The 20,506-nt window shown below is 36.7% G+C and overlaps 1 long non-coding RNA gene across 1 annotated transcript; it reads left to right on the plus strand.

Annotated features, from left to right (window-relative positions):
* Positions 1-15,757: 15,757 nt before the first annotated feature.
* Positions 15,758-18,750, plus strand: LOC137246827 (uncharacterized). Its single transcript, XR_010951715.1, has 4 exons — positions 15,758-15,815; positions 15,871-16,065; positions 17,287-17,398; positions 17,558-18,750. It is a non-coding gene; the product is annotated as an uncharacterized lncRNA (long non-coding RNA).
* The last annotated feature ends 1,756 nt before the right edge of the window (positions 18,751-20,506 follow it).

The following is a 20,506-nucleotide window of genomic DNA, read 5'->3' on the forward strand; positions in this document are numbered from 1 at the left end:
CCACTTTTTTTAATATATGGTACTTTATTACGCTATGTTTTAGATGGACGAATTCTCATCTGTATGTATACATAAAGTCAAGGTGGTATGGATGCCCCTATCGAGCTTCTTTCTTACCCTAGCTTTTATTTGAGAGGCGGTGATCGGTTCTTAAACTGACGACAGAGTGCGGGCTAAAAGCGATGCTAATTTATAAATATAGGAAACTAAAACATATACAGACCAATTCTAAATTTTCTCGCGGAATTTTGTTCTCGCGGATTTTTTTATTCCCGCGGAAAAATTCCTCCAATTCTTTTCTCCTAGGGAGAAGAATAATTGGGGAATAGGAATTTCGAATTTTCGAAGTCAGCTGTTTTATCAATTGAAATTTCGTTGCGCATTGTGGTTGTTGTTGTTGTTGTATTAACAGTGAGAATATTGTGGTAGAATGTAAATACAATTTTTAGCACAAATTTGTACAAATAAGTGTTCTTTCTTAAAATAACCAATTTCCTTTAACTATTTTGATGCATTCCCTTTAATTTAACTACTGAAAAAACTCCTATGAACATTGTTCAGAATAGGAGGAAAGGGAGAAGTGAAAAAAACTCACAAGGAATTTTTATTTAGAATACGAGGAATGGGAGAAGGGAAAAAACTCGCACGGATTTTTCGTTTAGAATTGGGCTGATAGAGTATCAGCAAACTTAGAAGCTTTGCAAATTTTACTAAACCATCTTATAACAAGCGTTCTTATACCAACACTTAACATTACTTTATTGGGCTATCTGGATTCCCTATAATCCTTGTATACATTGCTGTTAGTATATTTGCCAAATCTCCAGCGGGATTGGTAAACAAAATTTACACATCTTGAAATTTTCAACAAATTATTCATGTATACCGGAAATGTTTGATACCCACAGCCGATCTGAGGTAAAAATATGGATATACATATTGTAACGAATTTACTGCAAATCCTCTTATTTGCAACCTTGTGCTAAGTTCGAATCACTAAACTGTTGAATAAATAACTCCAATCTTCAATAATGCAAAAAAGGCCTTTATTAAAGTACTTCACAATAACACGTATACTTCGCTTACTGATAGCTTGCTTAACTCAACTGATTGATAGCTTCTCATATGCGCGTGAGTAATACTTGCACAAATTATTGCCCTCTCTTGTGAGCACCTCAGATAAGATATATGCATGTGTTTGTGCGTTGCTTCTCCGCTGCGTGTACGTACATATGTGTAGACATAATTATTGATTGGTTTATGTATGTAGATACATAATGATTGATTTTGGATGTGCATGATATCACTGTTTAGCATCGGCTTAGGGATGACAGTACCCCTTAGTGTTGCTAATATTCGTAACACTGTCCTTCACCTAACTCTGATTGTCCCGGTCAGACAAATCTCTCGATCTAAACGCTGCCAGTCTTTCCAAATGAACTACTTTCATTTTGGTTCGTGGTTTGCCAATGGTTTGTATGCGGTACACTACATCGTTGATCCGTTTTATAACTTTGTATGGGCCTTCCCAATTACACTGCAATTTCGGGGACAAACTTTTTTTTTTTTTTTTTATTTTATTTAATAATTTGGGAAAAATTTAAACAACGTGACATCAGGACGGACAAGGCGACAGCTGTTTCGATTATACCTTGTAAATCTCTTCAAATGGTTGTAAACGCATTCAGCTACGTCATGCCTGTTGTGAAGTCTTTCCCAATTGCCTTCTTTATGCATATTTTAATCTTTTACACATTGCATACTTCGTATGCAATTATGTGTTAAAGCTATGCTTGGTACGGCGGTTTTCAAAGAAACTTTGGTTTTTGTTGCTGTTTTCGTTCTATTTATAGAACTACAACGAATTAACCAATTTTGTCTGTTTGTACGATTTTTAATAATCGGGGATTGCCCATATTGCTTTTTTAAATGTATGAAAACATTTATTTGAGGCAATTTTTTAATTTTATAATTTATTTAATAATTTGGGAAAAATTTAAACAACGTGACATCAGGACGGACAAGGCGACAGCTGTTTCGATTATACCTTGTAAATCTCTTCAAAGCCTTTTCTCCCGGGAGTGGGAGTCGAACTCGCACCCCTACGATAGTTGAAATGGTTGTAAACGCATTCAGCTACGTCATGCCTGTTGTGAAGTCTTTCCCAATTGCCTTCTTTATGCATATTTTAATCTTTTACACATTGCATACTTCGTATGCAATTATGTGTTAAAGCTATGCTTGGTACGGCGGTTTTCAAAGAAACTTTGGTTTTTGTTGCTGTTTTCGTTCTATTTATAGAACTACAACGAATTAACCAATTTTGTCTGTTTGTACGATTTTTAATAATCGGGGATTGCCCATATTGCTTTTTTAAATGTATGAAAACATTTATTTGAGGCAATTTTTTAATTTTATAATTTATTTAATAATTTGGGAAAAATTTAAACAACGTGACATCAGGACGGACAAGGCGACAGCTGTTTCGATTATACCTTGTAAATCTCTTCAAAGCCTTTTCTCCCTTATTAAAAATCGTACAAACCTTTTTTTCGTTGTGGGTTGTATAACAGCGCCAAATCTCCTTCCTGAAAACCTTCCGAATTAATTGCTTTATCGTATCGGGCTTTCATCTTGTCACTCATAATCTTTGCTCGTTGTCTCACAAGATCGTGTATCTCTCTCAGCTCTTCTTCCAAGACACCAGTGGATTTCTTGACATCTCTCCGCCTCGGGATCTATCCCAAACTTCAAATCAGCTGGCAGTCGAAGGTCATTGCCAAAAATTACTTTTGCAGGGGTTTGGCCCGTTGTCTCCACTGCTGATCGGTAAGCCATCAAGAATAATGGTATGCGGGTATCCCACTCTTTATGGTACTTGTCTACTACTTTCCTTAAATGCTCCTCCAAAGTTCTATTGAAACGTTCCACCATACCATCGGACTGAGGATGCAATGCAGTTGTCCGTGTTTTTCGAATGCCCAATGATTTACACATTTCCTGGAACACAGCTGATTCGAAATTCCTGCCTTGGTCAGAATGTAACTCTATTGGTACACCATACCTTGCAACCCAATTGTTTATAAACACTTCTGCTACTGTTTTTGCTTCTTGATTTGGGATTGGGTATAGCTCTGGCCATTTGCTGAAATAATCCATAACTACCAGTACATATTTGCTTCCGCAGTTGCTAGTAGGAAATGGACCTGCGACATCCATAGCGATCCTTTCAAATGGCGCACCTGAGTTATATTGCTTCATCTGGCCATAACTTCGGGTTTTGGGCCCTTTCGCTCTGCTGCAAACCTCGCAGTTCGCAATCCACTCAGTGACCGACTGACGGCAAACAACCCAATAGAATCTCTGTTTAATCTTCTCGAGCGTCTTCGTGATTCCAAGATGACCTCCGCTTGGACCATTATGCAACTCGCCTAGCACGTCAGGAATCCTCTTTCTGGGAACAACTATCAGTTTCTTCTTGCATTGACCATCCTCACTCTCCCATACTCGATGCAAGCAACCGGATATCAATTCTAAACTGTTCCACTGTGCCCAATATGACTTCGCAACAGGACTCTCTGCTGACATCTCTCTATTTGGTCTTTCGTTTCGTTCGAGCCCTTGCATAACATGTGACAGATCTGTATCTTCTAGCTGACACTTCCTTAGTTGTTCCTTGTCCCATTCATCGGCACACGTTATAGTCATTAGGCGGACATCTATAATGTCTTCTTTAGCCTCGGCCTTTGAACAGTGCTTGCATTCCAAACTACATGGTCTTCGTGACATAGCATCGGCATTCCCATGGGTACTACCTTTCCGATGCTCAATGGAAAAGTCATAGCATTGTAGCCGCTCGATCCACCGTGCCAATTGTCCTTCTGGATTACGGAACTGCAGAAGCCATTTCAACGCTGCGTGATCTGTCCTGACGCGGAATCGCTGGCTTTAGGGGTATTTGTGAAAATGTTTAATGCACTCTACCAATGCCAACAGCTCTCTCCGTGTAACGCAGTAGTTCCTTTCTGGTTTTCCAATTGAACGGCTGTAATATGTAACTACCTTCTCCTGTCCATCGACCAGTTGTGACAAAACGCCTCCTATAGCATATCCACTCGCATCTGTATCTAGAATAAATGTTGCTCCTGGAATCGGATATGCTAACATTTGGGCAGTGCACAAACGCTCCTTCAATGTTTGAAAAGCCACTTCTTGCTCCTTCTTCCATTCAAAAGCTTTATTTTTTCTTGTAAGCTTATGGAGGCTATGGGCTACGCTGAAAAAATTTGGTACAAATCGGCGGTAATATGTGCACAGCCCAAGGAAACTTCTCAATTCATGTAGGTTCTGTGGTCTTGGCCAATCGTTTACAGCCTCTATCTTTTCGTTCGCAGTACAGATGCCCTCTGTCGTTACCTTGTGACCCAAATAATTTACTTCAATTTTAAACAGCGCACACTTTTTGGGACTTAACTTCAGACCAGCGCCAGCTATTCTCTGGAAAACTTCCTCGAAGTTCCTAAGATGTTCATCAAAGTTCTTACCCAATACGATGATGTCGTCCAGGTACACCAAGCATGTTTTCCAATGTAATCCTTTCAGTACCTGGTCCATGGGTCTCTCAAAAGTAGCTGGTGCATTACAAAGTCCAAAAGGCATCACTGTAAATTGCCAAAGACGATCACCGACACTGAAGGCTGTTTTCTCTTTATCTTGCTCCTTCACCTCAACTTGCCAGTAGCCGCTTTTCAAGTCCAGTGTGGAAAACAATTTCGTACCAGAGAGCGAGTCCAGAGTGTCGTCAATTCTCCGCAATTGGTAGCTATCCTTTTTCGTAACGTCGTTCTTGTATGATTTGACTCACAACTTCCCGCTTCGCCAGTTGAACACTACGTGGAGCTTGACGGATCGGCCTCGCATCTCCAGTGTCAATTTGATGTTTCACAACGTTGGTGCGGCCTGGTTTGGCACCATCCTGGTCAAATATGTTCGCGTACTTTAGGAGCAGTTGTTTTGCTTTACTCTGATAGGCTTCCTCTAGCCCCTGCGTCCATGCCGTGATGTTATTTGAAAGATCAGTATTACTAGATGAAACGTATTCTTGGAGCTGTTCCAGTTAATAACTACTTCAGCCTCTTGGCATCTTCCCAAAATAGCTCCTTTGGTCAGTTTGAGTGGTGACTTGAACTCATTGAGTACTCTTACCGGAATACGTCCAGCTTGTTTTGTCATAGCCAGGATTTTTCCTACAAGTATATTCAGTGCTGATATGTTTGCTGCTTCTACAACCCACAATTTGTTTGTCCCACAATCTCCATCAACCTTTGCCCAGATGACTGCTTCGGATTTTGGTGGTATTTGCTGACTCTTCCACCAGCACTCGTTTACTGCTGTAGCCTCTCTCGTAGCCGAAATTTAGTGGCACATACATGTTCTTATATCGCATCGTCTTGCTTTGCATATCGATCTTGATGCCTTGGTCGATTAAGAAGTCCACTCCAGTTATGATTTCATCAACAATCTCTGCCACTATAAAATTGTGTAGTAACATGACGTTCCCAATTGCTACTTCACATGCTACTTCTCCAATTACCTGGGTGTCGTCTCGCGTGGCTGTACGTAATCTTGCTCCAAGCAATGGTCTTATCTTCTTGTTGACTAAATCTGATCGAATGATGGAATGGGATGCACCCTTATCTACAGTAAGTAAACGTTCCTTTCCATCCACATGTCCTCCGACAGTAAGATTGTTTGACCTTCTTCCAATTTGTGAGATAGAGATTATGGGGCATTCAATTGAGGGAGCCAGCTGTCGCCCCTTGCTGCTGAATCGCTTTAGTTAAACGATTGATTGGTCTTGGAGATCTGATGTTGTTGTTGTTGTTGTAGCGAGATCTGATCATCTCCTTCAGCTCTGCGTTTACGACCACCCACATTGTTGGAACTGTTAGGGTTGGTGTTGCAATAACGCGCAATGTGCCCTGGCTCTCCACATTTTTTTCCCCGCATTTGACTGCATCATTATTCTTCTGCTGCGTACCTTTCAATGTTTCCAAAATTGTGTCTACCCACTCTGGTCTTTCTACTTCCACACGATGAGCCTTATATGCTGGTTTACTCAATAGGGAGGCAGTTTCCTGAGTCAATGCATGTGATACCGTTTCAGCAAATGTCAGCTTTGTGTTTGCGTATGTAGCTCGCTTCGTTTCCACGTCCCGTATGCCATTTATAAAACTCTGGATTTTTACCCTCTCGGTGTATTCCACGGGTGCGTCCGCATTTGCGAGATGAGCCAATCTTTCAACATCCGAGGCAAACTCCTGCAAAGTCTCATTCGCTCTTTGGTGACGGTTTTGCAACTCAATTTGGAATATATGTTTTCTATGCTCGCTTCCATAACGTCTCTCGACAGCGGCCATCAATGCTTCATAGTTGTTCCGCTCTTCTTCGGGAATCGTCTGTAGGATTTCGGCTGCTGGCCCCTTCAATGCTACGAATAGAGCTGCAACTTTATCTTCAGCATTCCAGTTGTTCACTGCTGCGGTCTTCTCAAACTATAGCTTAAAGACCTGGAAAGGAACAGAACCGTCAAAGGATGGTGTTTTTACCTTTGCATTGCTTGCTGAAACTGCTGGGCGATTTAGTTGCAACTCCTGTATACGATCTTTCAAAGCATCCATCTCGGTCTCTATTTTATCCTGTCGACCAATGAAGCCTTCATGAAACTGGGTTAGTTTTTCTTCCATATGCGCTTCCAGTTTCGATGATATACGAACTTCCTGCTCTTCTAGTTGTGTGGAGATCTGAGATGATATCTGTGCTGAAATTTGTGCCGACATTTCGGAAATACGCGTCTCCTGATTCCAGTTGGGATGCCATATATGTCTTCTGTTCTTCCAGTTGAGTTTCCATCTTGGATGTAATCTGTGTCGATATTTCTGACATACGCGTTTCTTGTGATTCCATCTTGGATGTTAAACGTGTCTCCTGCAATTCCAGCAGAGATGCCACTGTCGATGTTTGAGCAGTTATTGCAGCCAATATCATGTTCAAGTCTGTGCTCGTAACTGTCTGCGATGTTTCGTTTTTCTCTTCAATTTTTGTTGTTATCTCGTCGACATCAAGATGAAATACATACTCTTCCTCGTTAATTCCTTCTGCTTCCATTGCCTCTCGTAGTCGTGCCTGCAGTTCGAGTTTAATGCCGGTTGCTGGATCTTCAATTCACTGAACTTTGCCATGTCCTTGTTGTCCTCTGGAGTTTATTCAACAATTCCTCTTCTGACACCAATTGTAACGAATTTACTGCAAATCCTCTTATTTGCAACCTTCTGCTAAGTTCGAATTACTAAACTGTTGAATAAATAACTCCAATCTTCAATAATGCAAAAATGGCCTTTATTAAAGTACTTCACACGTATACTTCGCTTACTGATAGCTTGTTTAACTCAACTGATTGATAGCTTAAATGAAATAACTCTCGCGCCTCTACTGTCGCGGCCTTTTATACTTTTTGATTTCTCCTTGAATACTTCTAGGCTTTTCCATTCCATAACTTACTAGTTAGTTATCAGCTACAAAATCACAAGCCACAACTACGTTTATAGCTTCTCATATGCGCGTGAGTAATACTTGCACAAATTATTGCCCTCTCTTGTGAGCACCTCAGATAAGATATATGTATATGTTTGTGCGTTGCTTCTCCGCTGCGTGTACGTACATATGTGTAGACATAATTATCGATTCGTTTATGTAGATACATAATGATTGATTTATGGATGTGCATAATATCACTGTTTAGCATCGGCTTAGGGATGACAGTACCGCTTAGTGTTGCTAATATTCGTAACAATATGTATATACAGCTGTGAACACTAAAAATAGTACCAAAATTTATTTACACATCTTTTCAGTTACTCTCTTCTTTAAATTAAAGAAAAAACTTGACTGAATTGAGTTATACAAGTTTCAAAAACGTTTTCGAAAATATATGAAATTTGAGAATTGTGAAAACTCGTCAGGAGAATTTCGAAATTTTAGCTGTGAATTTTAAATTCGTAGTCCAAGCAATTTTAGTCTAACGTTTTATTAAAGATAAAATAAATACCGTGCGAGATAACCTCCGAAGAGGTTTCAACCGAACTTCTCCAATTTTCGTCGTTCAAACTGGCGGGACGGAACCTACAGGTTTTATGCCGACTCCGAACGGCATCTGCAAGGCAGATGAGTTTTCACTCAGAATCTTTTCATGGTAGAAATACACTCAGAGTGCTTGCCAAATCACTGCCAAGGGACGCCCTGCTTGGAAACACTTTTCTAGTTGAAACATCTTGTTATTACAATTTTGATGTTGCTTTGCCCGGGAAGGAAACCCAGGATGTTGTTGTTGTTGTAGCGATAAGGTTATTCCCCGAAGGTTTTGGAGATTGTTATCGATGTGATGGTCCTTTGTCGGATACAGATCCGGTACGCTCCGGTAACACAGCACCATTAAGGTGCTAGCACGACCATCTCGGGAACGATTTATATGGCCACATTAAACCTTCAGGCCATCCTTCCGCCCCACACCCAAGTTCCATGAGGAGCTTGGGGTCGCCAGAGCCTCTCTGTTAGTGAAACATGATTCGCCACGGATAGGTGAGGATGACAATTGGGTTGGGAAAAGCTATATATTGCGCTGGCAACCTGAAAGGGTTGCGCTACACAGCCTCTTGACAGGTATACCTACCGCGGGTATATTCTGACCCCCTAACCCGCTGGGGAAACCCTAGATCATCGGTGTTTTTTTTTTTTTTAATTTTTAAAATTCGCATTGGGTTTTGGCCAATTTTCATCGAACGGTTTTTATTTTTTATATACAACATGGCGCAAAGTCATAGTAAAAATGATTCAAAATTTACACCCATAGTGTGGCTCGCAGTGACTGACTAATTCCGTTCTAATTTATTTATTTATATGTAATTAAATTTATAATAAATTATAAAATTTATTTATTGAGCTACAGCACTAGCTGCAGGGCTATTGGCTGTGTCGGTAAGGTAAAAAGTAATGTGTTATATTTTTGCGTTGATGTTTTCGATTGTAGGATATTTTATAAGGTTGATTGGGTTGGGATTGTGTAGGTACGTTGATCGGTCTTTTTCAAAGAGCAGGTGAGTAACGGTAAGTTGAGTGTTGCAATGTGGGCAATTGCTACTGTTTTGGTTGTTTAGAAGATGTGAATGTGTAACGTTTGTGTGGCCCAGTCGAAGCCGTGAGAATGTTTTTTTTTTCTTTCTATGGCGGTGGGATAAATGGCTGGTGCATTGCTAGGGTTTACAGTTGAATAGTGGTAATGTTGATTGGGTGCTCTTTGTGCGTTTTGTTGCATTCGGTCTTGCCTTAGGCAGAATCTTAAGAAGTCGATTTTCTCTACGACGGTGCTTGTGATGGTCGGAGATCCGCAAGCAGACCGCGCTGCGTTATCTGCTTCTTCATTACCGGCTATACCTGCATGTCCTGGTACCCAGATTATCCTGGTTTGACGAGATTGATGGTGAATGTCCCGGATGTATTAATCGTATTCCAGTTAGTCTTAGCGGTGTTTTTTATGACTTCCCATTCTAATTTAAAAATATGGAAAGTTTGAATTTTTTATAACAATTGGCAGCCACTAAAAGCAAGAATATTTGGCTAAGTTGCAGGTTTTTGACATAATTTCCATAATTAAGCTGCAACTAAACTTAAAACCCATTTTATTTTGACTATGACTATGACTATCGACAAAATATTGTACCGAATTTAGGGAAATCCTGGTTATTGTACACCTTCTGCAAACGTTCGAATCGACAAATTGTCGAATAAATCACTCCAATATTTAGTATTGCAAACTGGTCTTTATTAAGAGTACTTTGAGAGTAGTACTTCACAATTATTCTTCATAACAGGGTGTTTAAATCAAAACTGATTACTGACTACACAGCTTGCGCTGCTTTTATACTCTCCGTTGCTTCATTCGCATATTTATACTAAATTCTAGACGTTTCGCCTTCTAGAACTGCTGTATCTGCTGCTTGGTAATTGAGCTACATATATGCGTGTGTATGTGTGAGTAACAATTTCGGCTGATGATTACATCTGTTTGTGAGTATCTCTTCGTTGCCTTGTATGTATGTGTGTAAATGATGATTTATGTGTTCATGTACACCAGTGTGGCTCGCTTTAATGTTTTTGTTGTTGCGTGATTATTTACTAACAGCCTAGTGATGTCAACATGCGAGTTTTTTCCCTTCTCCCATTCCTCGTATTCTAAATAAAAATTCCTTGTGAGTTTTTTCACTTCTCCCTTTCCTCCTATTCTGAACAATGTTCGAAAAAGCAGAAACCGGTTATGGGAGAAAAGTAGGTATTATGAATGTGAGGGAGAGGGAGATTTCTCTGCCATTTCATAGGAGTTTTTTCACTAGTTAAATTAAAGGGAATGTATCAAAATAGTTAAAGGAAAATGGTTATTTTAAGACAGAACACTTATTTGTACAAATTTGTGCTAAAATATGTAATTACATTCTACCACAATATTCTCACTGTTAATACAACAACAACAACCACAATAGTCTTTATTTTAAGTAGAAAATATATCATAAGCAACAGAAGAGCTTTTGGTATATTTGATGCAGCCATCCAGAAATTACGCAAGGATTTTTAAGAAGGCTTAAATAGATTTTGGCATATAGCGAAAAGCGAACTCAACTCGACTTGGCCGCCAGAAAATTACTTTGCTGAATGAAAGCAGGCAACTCCAGTGGATGTGTGTTATCCCGCCGTCTTCTTCTTCTTATGCTACTCTGTTGATGTTGCTGTGGCACAAATTCATTACTGATTTCAGTGAATAACACATGAAATGCAATACTGTGCATTGTTTATATTTTATTTCTTAATTTCAAACAAATTTGCAACAATAATTAAACTTTTCAATTTTTTAAACGAAATAAGAAATGCGCAACGAAATTTCAATTCACAAAACAGCTGATTTCGAAAATTCGAAATTCCTATTCCCCAATTATTCTTCTCCCTAGGAGAAAAGAATTGGAGGAATTTTTCCGCGGGAATAAGAAAATCCGCGAGAACAAAATTCCGCGAGAATATTTAGAATTGGTCTGAATATCAAAAATCAATTCGAATTTTAAGAGACCTCAAATGTGTATTTTATAACAGAAGCGTTTGTTCAATATAAACATAAAAGATGTTGCTATTGCGGTTTGGTTTGAAATCTTGTGGAATTATTGCATTTTGGTTTGGAAGTTATTTGGATTTTGAACAGTTTTGGTGTTAAGAGTATTGGCTTTTTATAGAGTAACAGATCTGACGCCATTATTGAAGCGACCCTGGAAGAAATAGTTGAAGTAAATGGTCCAGCTCCAACTTTGCCTGTGAGTAGTCCTTTAAGAAATTGTTTGGGATTTTTCGTAAAATTCTCATCCGTAGGGAATACCTACCTGAGTACGCTGAATGAGTACACCGAGCTGAAGTAAGTGATCCTTGCCTAAGACATCGCAATGTAAATTTGACTAAATTCTTGAATGTAATATGATCAGTTGTAGAGTACTCGTATACTCCTTAAATACTCCTCAAGGAGTATAACAGTTTTCCACTACTTATCCCCATTCAAATAAACTTAGCAAAATTTTCAACTCAAAAATGTAAAAATTTTTTGGAATTATTGCGTTTTGCTATGAAAGGTATTTTTGGAGTGTTCCAGAATGACTAAATTTACTGCTTTTTACTTCTCATGAAGATTATTACATACCTAAGTTTAAAAAAAATCCCATTCACAAGTCAAAAAAACTGAAGGATGAACTTATTGCGTTTTGATTTGGAACTCCTCTAATATGCTTCTCTTCTAGCATGGCTAATAGCGAGCACACTGCCGTCAGACTAAAATTGACTGGACTAGTAAAATATTTTCTGAAAACTCCAAAAAGATTTCGAAACTAACTAAATTAAATAAGGAGAAATTATTTCGAACTTTAAATGAAGTTTTTTTCTCAATTTTAAATACCTTCCGAATTTTCGAAATTTTTCGACAATATTTTTTAAATTGGATTGCATAGTTTTCGTTAAAAAATTACTCAAGTTTAAAATCAAAGAAAATAAAATAAAAAGAAATTCAGACATTTTCTGTAATTTTCTTCGAGTTTTCGAGAGCTTTTGGCAACGTTTATTAAGTTTGTATAGCGAAAAACAAAGTAAACAAATTAAAGAAAAAAAACTTTTTTAAAAATAAGCTTTTATTATTGGTTAATAAAATTAACTAAAAAGTAAAAAATAAATTTACTGTAAACAAATATAACACTTTATAAGTTCGTTGTAACCTTTAACGTTAATTAGGCTTTTTCGTCTGCGACAAAAAACTTCCATATTGTACATAATTATATATTTTTAACATTTAAACTTTACACCTAAATTATTAAATCTTACAGTTTATATCACAGTCCTAATTGTTCCAATAAAAGCGTGTTAAATTTTGGTGGTATAATTAAGAACATTTAGGATCTCGTTTTCTTGCTATCACAATGTAACACGCTTTTATTAGAACAATTAGGACTGTGATATAAACTGTAAGATTTAATAATTTAGGTGTAAAGTTTTAATGTTAAAAATATATAATTATGTACAATATGGAATTTTTGTGTCGCAGACGAAAAAGCCTAATTATCGTTAAAGGTTACAATGAACTTATAAAGTGTTATATTTGTTTACAGTCAATTTACTTTTTACTTTTCAGTTAATAAAATAAATAAAAAAGCTTATTTTTAAAAAAGTTTTTTTTTCTTTAATTTTATTTTTTACTTTTTAGTTCGTTTTATTAACACGTAATAGAAGCTTGTTCTTAGAAAAGCTTTTTTCTTAAATTTAATTTAAATATGAATTTTTTTTTAATTTTTAGTAGGGTAAAATATTGTTTAAATTATTTATGTAATCTTTACTTAGTTATTTGTAACATTTCTCATCCTATCCATTTCTTTTAATGCAAGGTTTCTTCGAAGTCAACTTTGAACAGTCAAGTTCTTCTATTGGGGTGTTAACTAACTTAAAATCATATTTTATTGTGACTTTGCCTATGTCGCGTTCAGTTTACAACTACTTATTGCAGATCTCTGCTCTGTTCCATCGCCAAAAATCTGTAAAACAAAATCAAGTGCGCAGAAAAGTATGCAACACTTAGCGATAACAGCCTAAAGGCTCCATTACTGATACTTAGCATAGACTTGACTTGGCTTGCGAACTGTCACTTACAGTTCTGTTAAATGAACATTGCATGTTACTGATTACTCCAAACTTAACTTGACCTAGGAGTCTGTTGAATTTTGATTTTCTATGTAAGTTCTAAGTGACGTTTACATTTTGAGATGCCATTTGTTTGTTTCCATGTCATTTTGACATTTTGTCATACAAATTGACATTTATTTAAAAGTAAATTTCAAACCTGATTATGATGCCAGATTGTATGCGCCAAGTGGAGTATAATCGTGGCTAAGTTGCCAAGTTTACGCCAAGTCAAGTCAAGTCTATGCTAAGTATCAGTAATGGGGGCTTAACTTCTACGTTTGTTGTATACACAAACAAAGCAAAGTTACCTGCGTTCTTGAAGACTTAAGCCGGAGTCATTGGTGCCGTATGTCGTATCGCTGTATCCGTATCCCTAACGTAATCAGCTGTTTATCGTTACGACGGTAAACCAAAACCCAGTTGGTTGGGTACGATACGGTTACGACCTTAGCGGCACCAATAATCGATTGCATTGTTTCTCATAAGGTTGGTCGAATCAGCTGTTAAAAGGTTACCGATACGGTTACCGATAAAGCACCAATGTCTCCAGCTTTAGGCTTTTATTCCCCTGTGAATACAAATCTTTACCGATAACTCTGTTATCGATTAATTTATCGAATTCCCGCAAAGTAATATTGCATTGTCATCGGAGTTATATATGTGTGCAAAATTTCAGCTCAATCGGACACCGGAAAGTGTATCAAATTTAACTTGCAAGATTTGATTACAGACAACAGCCAAGTGAATGTAAATAAAAGTTTATAAAAAGCAATAAACTTGTATTGTTTATACGTAATATCACAGCATTAAATATATTGTAACGAATTTACTGCAAATCCTCTTATTTGCAACCTTCTGCTAAGTTCGAATCACTAAACTGTTGAATAAATAACTCCAATATTAAATAATGGAAAAATGGCCTTTATTAAAGTACTTCACAATAACACTTATACTTTGCAACTAGCTTGCTTAACAATCAAACTGACTGATAGCTTAAATGAAAGTGATCTTGCCTCTACTGTTGTCGCCTTTATATACTGTCTGATTTCCTCGTTGCATATTTCTAGGCTTTTCTAATTCCAGAATTTACTAGTTATAAATTTCTCAGCTACAACCAAAGAGGATAAATACAATAAGAGCCGTCACTCGTTGTTTTGTGGCGAGTATCTCGCTGGAAATTGATGCCAAATGTTTTCTGAGAGGGACATTTTTAATTGTCTCGCATTTATCCATGCCGTGTAGGCCCCTTGTGCAACTGTGATTTTTGGAAAGAGAATTAAATGAATTAATTAAATACAGTCGAAAAATAAACACAAATACCCCACGAAAATGTATAGAAGACATTTATAAACATCTTGCCCAAAAAAAAAGTAGCGACTACCACTCAGTATACATCGAGTAAATGCCAAAAAAATAACGAGTGACGCCTCTTATTGTATTTATCCTCTTTGGTTGGGTAACCTTGATAAGTTGGTACAGAACATTTTCGAAATTTCTCTAAATCCTTGAACTGACTAAAGAGTTCAAAGCTTTGAAGATCTCGAAACGGCGTTATCCCAAAGTAAGGCATGTATGACAGAAGTAGCCACCATAGTACAGGTTTACAAGTATGATATGTATGAGAGGGAAACAATTCCTTTCTCCTTCTAACACACTGCCGTTTGACACTTCGGTCAGTGTCAAACTATTGTGGAACATGCGAACGAAGTGTCAAAATTACCGGGGTTGCTGTCGTGGAAAGCGACGCAGGAAACAAAAAAGGGAGCGGAATTCCATATATGAGTTGCTGTGATGGTAAATTTTTTGAATTTAGTATGAAAATCTAGTGCGCCTATATGGGTCCTACAGAAAATTATACAAAAGTCTTGAAATGGGGTATCTGAGGACGCGTAGTTATTCCAGTATTAAGAATACAAACACGGATGCTAAGTTTTTCTGCCCGTTCAAAAGTTCTCCGCGAAAAACAGTTTGAAACCGAGGTCGACTGCAATAACCCGTCCAAAAATGTAGAAAGAGAAATGAAAATACGAGTTTTGTCCTTTTATCAATAGTCCAAAGGCGAAAAAGTATTCGAATTATTGGAAGCGAGGCAAAAACGCCTCTATTAATACTTCCCCCAACGGCTTTTGTCATGTTTTAGCAATCGTCCCCGGTAATAAAGTATCACAATTTGTTAATTAAAATTGTCCACAACATATGGATTTTAAAGAGAGATGTAATTAACTGCTCGTTTGAAAGTAAATAAGGATATTTCTTTGTAATTTTAAGCGTGGTACGCAGATCACAAGAAAGTAAAAATTCCATATAAAAAACGCTCAAGAAATGCCCAAGAAAATTCCTTGTGGTAAATTTTCTTGAAGTAGTACGCAGTTTACAAGAAATTTAGTACGATACTTTAGTACTATTTTTCCATTAAATTTACATACGGCAACACCGGTTTCCGCAAGGAATATGTCAAGTGCCATATATTTCTTGAAGAAAAAAAGGTAAACAACTGGAAAAATTAGGTAAGCAAACGGTTTTTTAATTTTTCTGCAATAAATAATTATTATTTTATTTCAGAAATGGAAATAAATATTGCTGCAGCACCAAAACGCAAAAAGCGCGTATTAAATTTCACGGCGGATGAGAAACGGGCTCTGATAAGGGAAGTGAAAGAGTGGCCCAGGATATGGGATACTTCTGATCCATTGCATTGCAACAAAAATGCAGTGGATCAGGCCTGGGTCCACTTATGTAGCTCCCTTGGGAAAGAAGGTATGTTAATAAAACTTTTTGTATGTATATTTGTGGTAATTGTTTACTTCAGCTCACAACTGCTAAAACTCGTCCAAAAATATCGGGAGAGGAGTAAAAAGAGGCGCTTTGCACCCAGGATCACGAATCCGAAGGCGGAAATTCAAAATTTTATTTCGTTTCGGAGATATTTGGGTAATAGTCTAGTTGAGGGATCGACTGCTAATACGCGTCAAAAAATATCGAGAGAAGTATCAAAAGACGCGTATTAATCTCGAGAACAATAATCCGAAGGCGGAAAAAAAAAATTTTGTCTCCGGAGATATTTGCAGTTGAAGTTGGCGATTTTCATGTGGTTGTTGTTGTGTTAGTACCCCCAAAAAAAATTATGCATCACTGTGGCGGTAGCCACGATTATACCACACACTCGGACTTGGCATGGCGTAGCCCAGGGTTATTTTTTATAAGCGCGGCCGAAGGCCGCCAACGCAGAAAGGCGTTCTGCGCAAAAATACTATGGATCCCACCCCCGGTTTCGGAGGTACCCGCGAGTCTTTTTTCGGTTTTTCGTTAATATCTTTTAAACGAGTTGAAATTTTTATTTTCCGCCTCCGGATTATTAATACTGATGTCAAGACGCGTCGTAGCGTATTAGCAGTCGACCCCTCAACTAGACTATTACCGATATTTGCAAACAAAATTGAAAATTTTCATGTGGTTGTTATTTTGATGATTTTGTAGTACCCACAAGAAAAACTGTGGGTAAAAGTGTGTTGCGCGGATATAGTTTTGGTCTCCAAACCGGTGTTGGACCCACCCAGGGTAATTTTTTGTAAGAGTGGCCGAAGGCCGCCAATGCCGAAAGGTGTTCTGCGCAAGAAAACTATGGATCCCACCCTCGGTTTCGGAGCGCGTACATACTCAAACTCTAAAAATCAATTTTTTTACTTTGATATCAACGAAATGAAACTTTTGAATATCGAATAAAAAACGAAATATTTTTATTTTTTTTTTAAGAAAATAACCAACACTGTCTACAAAGAAAGTTCTGAAAATTCGGGGAAACTTCTGAGAAACTTCTAACTTGGACATTACAAAACTGCATATTCGAAAAATTTTTGGAAATTCGGATAAAAAAATTTAAGTTTTGATAAAAAAAAGTTTTTGAAGTTTGATCCATTGTCATGAATTCTGTGTGTATACTTCAAAAAATGTTAACATTGTACATGTACTCCCTTGCAGGACATTTACATCTTCATCGAATTTCAGTGAGGAATCAAGCCAATCTCCCTTAGATCCCTCAGAGGACTTGAACAGCACGCAAATTAGTGACAACGATTCCCAATACGACTATGTGCGTATGGGTGCAGATGGTAATATCGACAGCAGTATTGCGCATTTGCACCAGCATCACATTCTGCGTTGATGTCTGGCAATAAGCGCAACAGCATGACGTTCTATAAATAATAAATAAATAAAATATATAAATAGACCTATAATTTTGTATTTACAGAATCCAAAGCGTTCGAAACCGTATACGTTATCTCAAAGTCTAGATGAGAAGTGGGGGCGCTTCAATAGAATTTTAAAAAAGCAAGAGGAGTTTTTGGAGGATCGTAAGAAATCCCCATACGCCCAGGCATTATCGACTTTTGACTGGCTGCTAAATAAGCTGCCGCGTTCTGTCGGAGATGACATGTGTCTTCACATAAACAGTATCCTTCTACAGAAAATCGTGGAACACAAATCCAGCCAGACCACAGAATAAATTGGTCTGCACGTCAGTGCACCACCTGCGATCACATATCGTCCTCATGAAAAATTGTTATAAATTATATTTAAGTAAGCAGGCTAGACCGCGCCGTCGAAATTATGATTCCTTATGTTGGTACGAACAAAAAATTGGTCTACAACATACACTCATTGCCAAATTAATAGATACATAATTGATCGGTCAACTACACCTTTCAGAATAGTTAATTGAATTTCAAAATTTGTCATTTGGATTAAGAATAGTTATCTGGATTTCAGAATATGTTAATTTGATTTCAGAATAGGTAATTGGAATTCAAAATGTGTGAATTGGATTTCAGAAATCGTCAAGTGGATTTCAGAAAATACCTTTCGAACCATTTTACATTTAAATGAATTTATGAAATGCCTTGAACTTACAAATTATTTTCCAACTTTGCGTAATAAATTGTTTGATATCTGAAATCCAATTGATGCCTTCCGAAATTGAATTGTCTATTTTTGAAATCCACTTCACACATTCTGAATTTCAATTGCCTATTCTGAAATCCAATTACCTATTCTGAAATTCAGTTGACGTTTTCTGAATTCAAAATGGAAAAGATTTAGATTTGCGAATGATTCCTTCTAAGTTTTTAATTTTTTTTATAACAACATTAAATTTTTGGTTCGTACGAACATGAGGAACTATAATTTCGACGGCACGGTATAAATTGCCAAATCGCCTCAGCCTAATACAGGCCCTTATTGAAAGTATACATTTAATGAATTTAATAAGCTCTTAAAGCGTCCAAATATTGAAGTATATTAGCAAACTCTTTTGTTCATATTACCCAATATATTATTAGATAAAAAGAAATGTTATTTTATGTTTGTTATAAATTATACCCCTTATTCATAAAAAAAAATAAAATAGGTTTATTAAGCTCTTATAATTGGAAATTTGTATGGAAATGTCATTTTAAAAATCTTTATAAACCCTCATGACTTTTATGTATAAGGGGGTATATTTATTTAATCCCATTATTCATATAAAATATTGAAGGTTTATAAAGCATTTTAAAATGACATTGCCATACAAATTTCCAATTATAAGAGCTTAATAAACCTATTTTATTTTTTTATGGATAAGAGGGGAAGTTTATAGGCGCTTATTGAAAGCATGCCTTTATTATTATTTATTGTATTGTATTATTAATGAGCTCTCCAAGAGTAAATATTGAAGTCTGTTGGTGAAATTTATGATATATAGTGTGCGACATAAATAAAGCACCGAAATTCCTTTCAGAACATCTACATAGCTCAACAAAAGTCAAATTATAAGTTCTAGGATGTTAAGTCTCTTTTATTAAGGAAGAACATATACTCAATATAATATATAAATGTTTAGTATATCGACGGCTGAGTGGAAGATCACCCTGTTTCAAAACATTTAAAAAAAATTCCCTTTCTCAGAAATTGTTTCAAGAACGCCTTAACTTAGAATTTTTTCCTAAAACGCCCTATTTTATAACTTAGTTCCAAAACGCCGTATCTTAGAATGAGTTTACAAAAGGTCATATTTGAACGAAAACTAAATACACTTGCATCTGAGATAGGGCGTTTCTGAAACTCATTCTGAGATAGGACGTTCTTAAACCAAGTTTTGAAATAGGGCATTTTTGAAACAAGTTCTAATTTAAGGCGCTCGTGAAACAATTTCTGAGAAAGGGAATTTTCGAAAAATGTTTTGAAATACGGTGATGTTCCACTCAGCCGTCGATGTGGTCTTCACAAATAAAAGCAAAATATTGGGGCATATTCATAGTCAGAATTAAGTGGGTACTTAAAGTTAGTTGTAGCTTTTTGACAAAACTTCAAATGGGCTATCTGTCAAAAAAGTTGCAACTAATTTAGAGTATACGCCCCATTGAATTAAGAACTTACATTTAAGATTTTACTTAACCAAAAGCAACAGAGACTTCGGTGCTTTAGTTTTGGCGCACACTGTACATATCGTCACTTGATTGCCAGAAGCGTGAGTGTGCCATTTTTTAAACTTTGATCTAATCAGGTCATTAGATGAACCATTAAATATTCTATATTGTATCAAAATCTCGATTAAAATGCATCACAGGAAGGCTGTATAATTTGCATAACAAAAAGGCACTCTAATTTGCAAAATATAGCTAAATCTATAATAGAAGCCACCTAAACCAAAGTTGCAAAAGTTACAAAGAATTAATCAAACTTTGAAAAACGGACATCAAAATTTGCATCTTTTTTGGCAGAGAGTCTAGCAAATTTTTGAGTACGCAGTTTTGTAGCCCAATCAATTTCAGAATAATGGTGTAAATGCTAGAACGACTAAAAAGTTTATCTGAATTTTCAGAATTTTTTTGTAGAGGCTGTTGAGAAATTTCTTCCATACAACGCATGAGAAAAATCTTCTTTTGTATGGAAGAAAATGTTGAACAGCCTCTACAAAAAAGTTCTGAAAATTCAGATAAACTTTTTAGTCGTTCTAGCATTTACATTATTATTTTTAAATTGATTGGGCTACAAAGCTGCGTACTCAAAAATTTGCTAGACCCTCTGTCAAAAATGGTGCAAACTTTGATGTCCGTTTTTCAAAGTTTGATTAACTCTCTGTAACTTTTGCAACTTTTGTTTAGGTGGCTTCTATTATAGATTTCAGAGCCACTGTTTGTATGTATATTTATTTTTAGTT

Source organism: Eurosta solidaginis, chromosome 3 (genome assembly GCF_040869045.1).
Source record: "Eurosta solidaginis isolate ZX-2024a chromosome 3, ASM4086904v1, whole genome shotgun sequence".
Taxonomy (NCBI): Eukaryota; Metazoa; Arthropoda; class Insecta; order Diptera; family Tephritidae; genus Eurosta; species Eurosta solidaginis.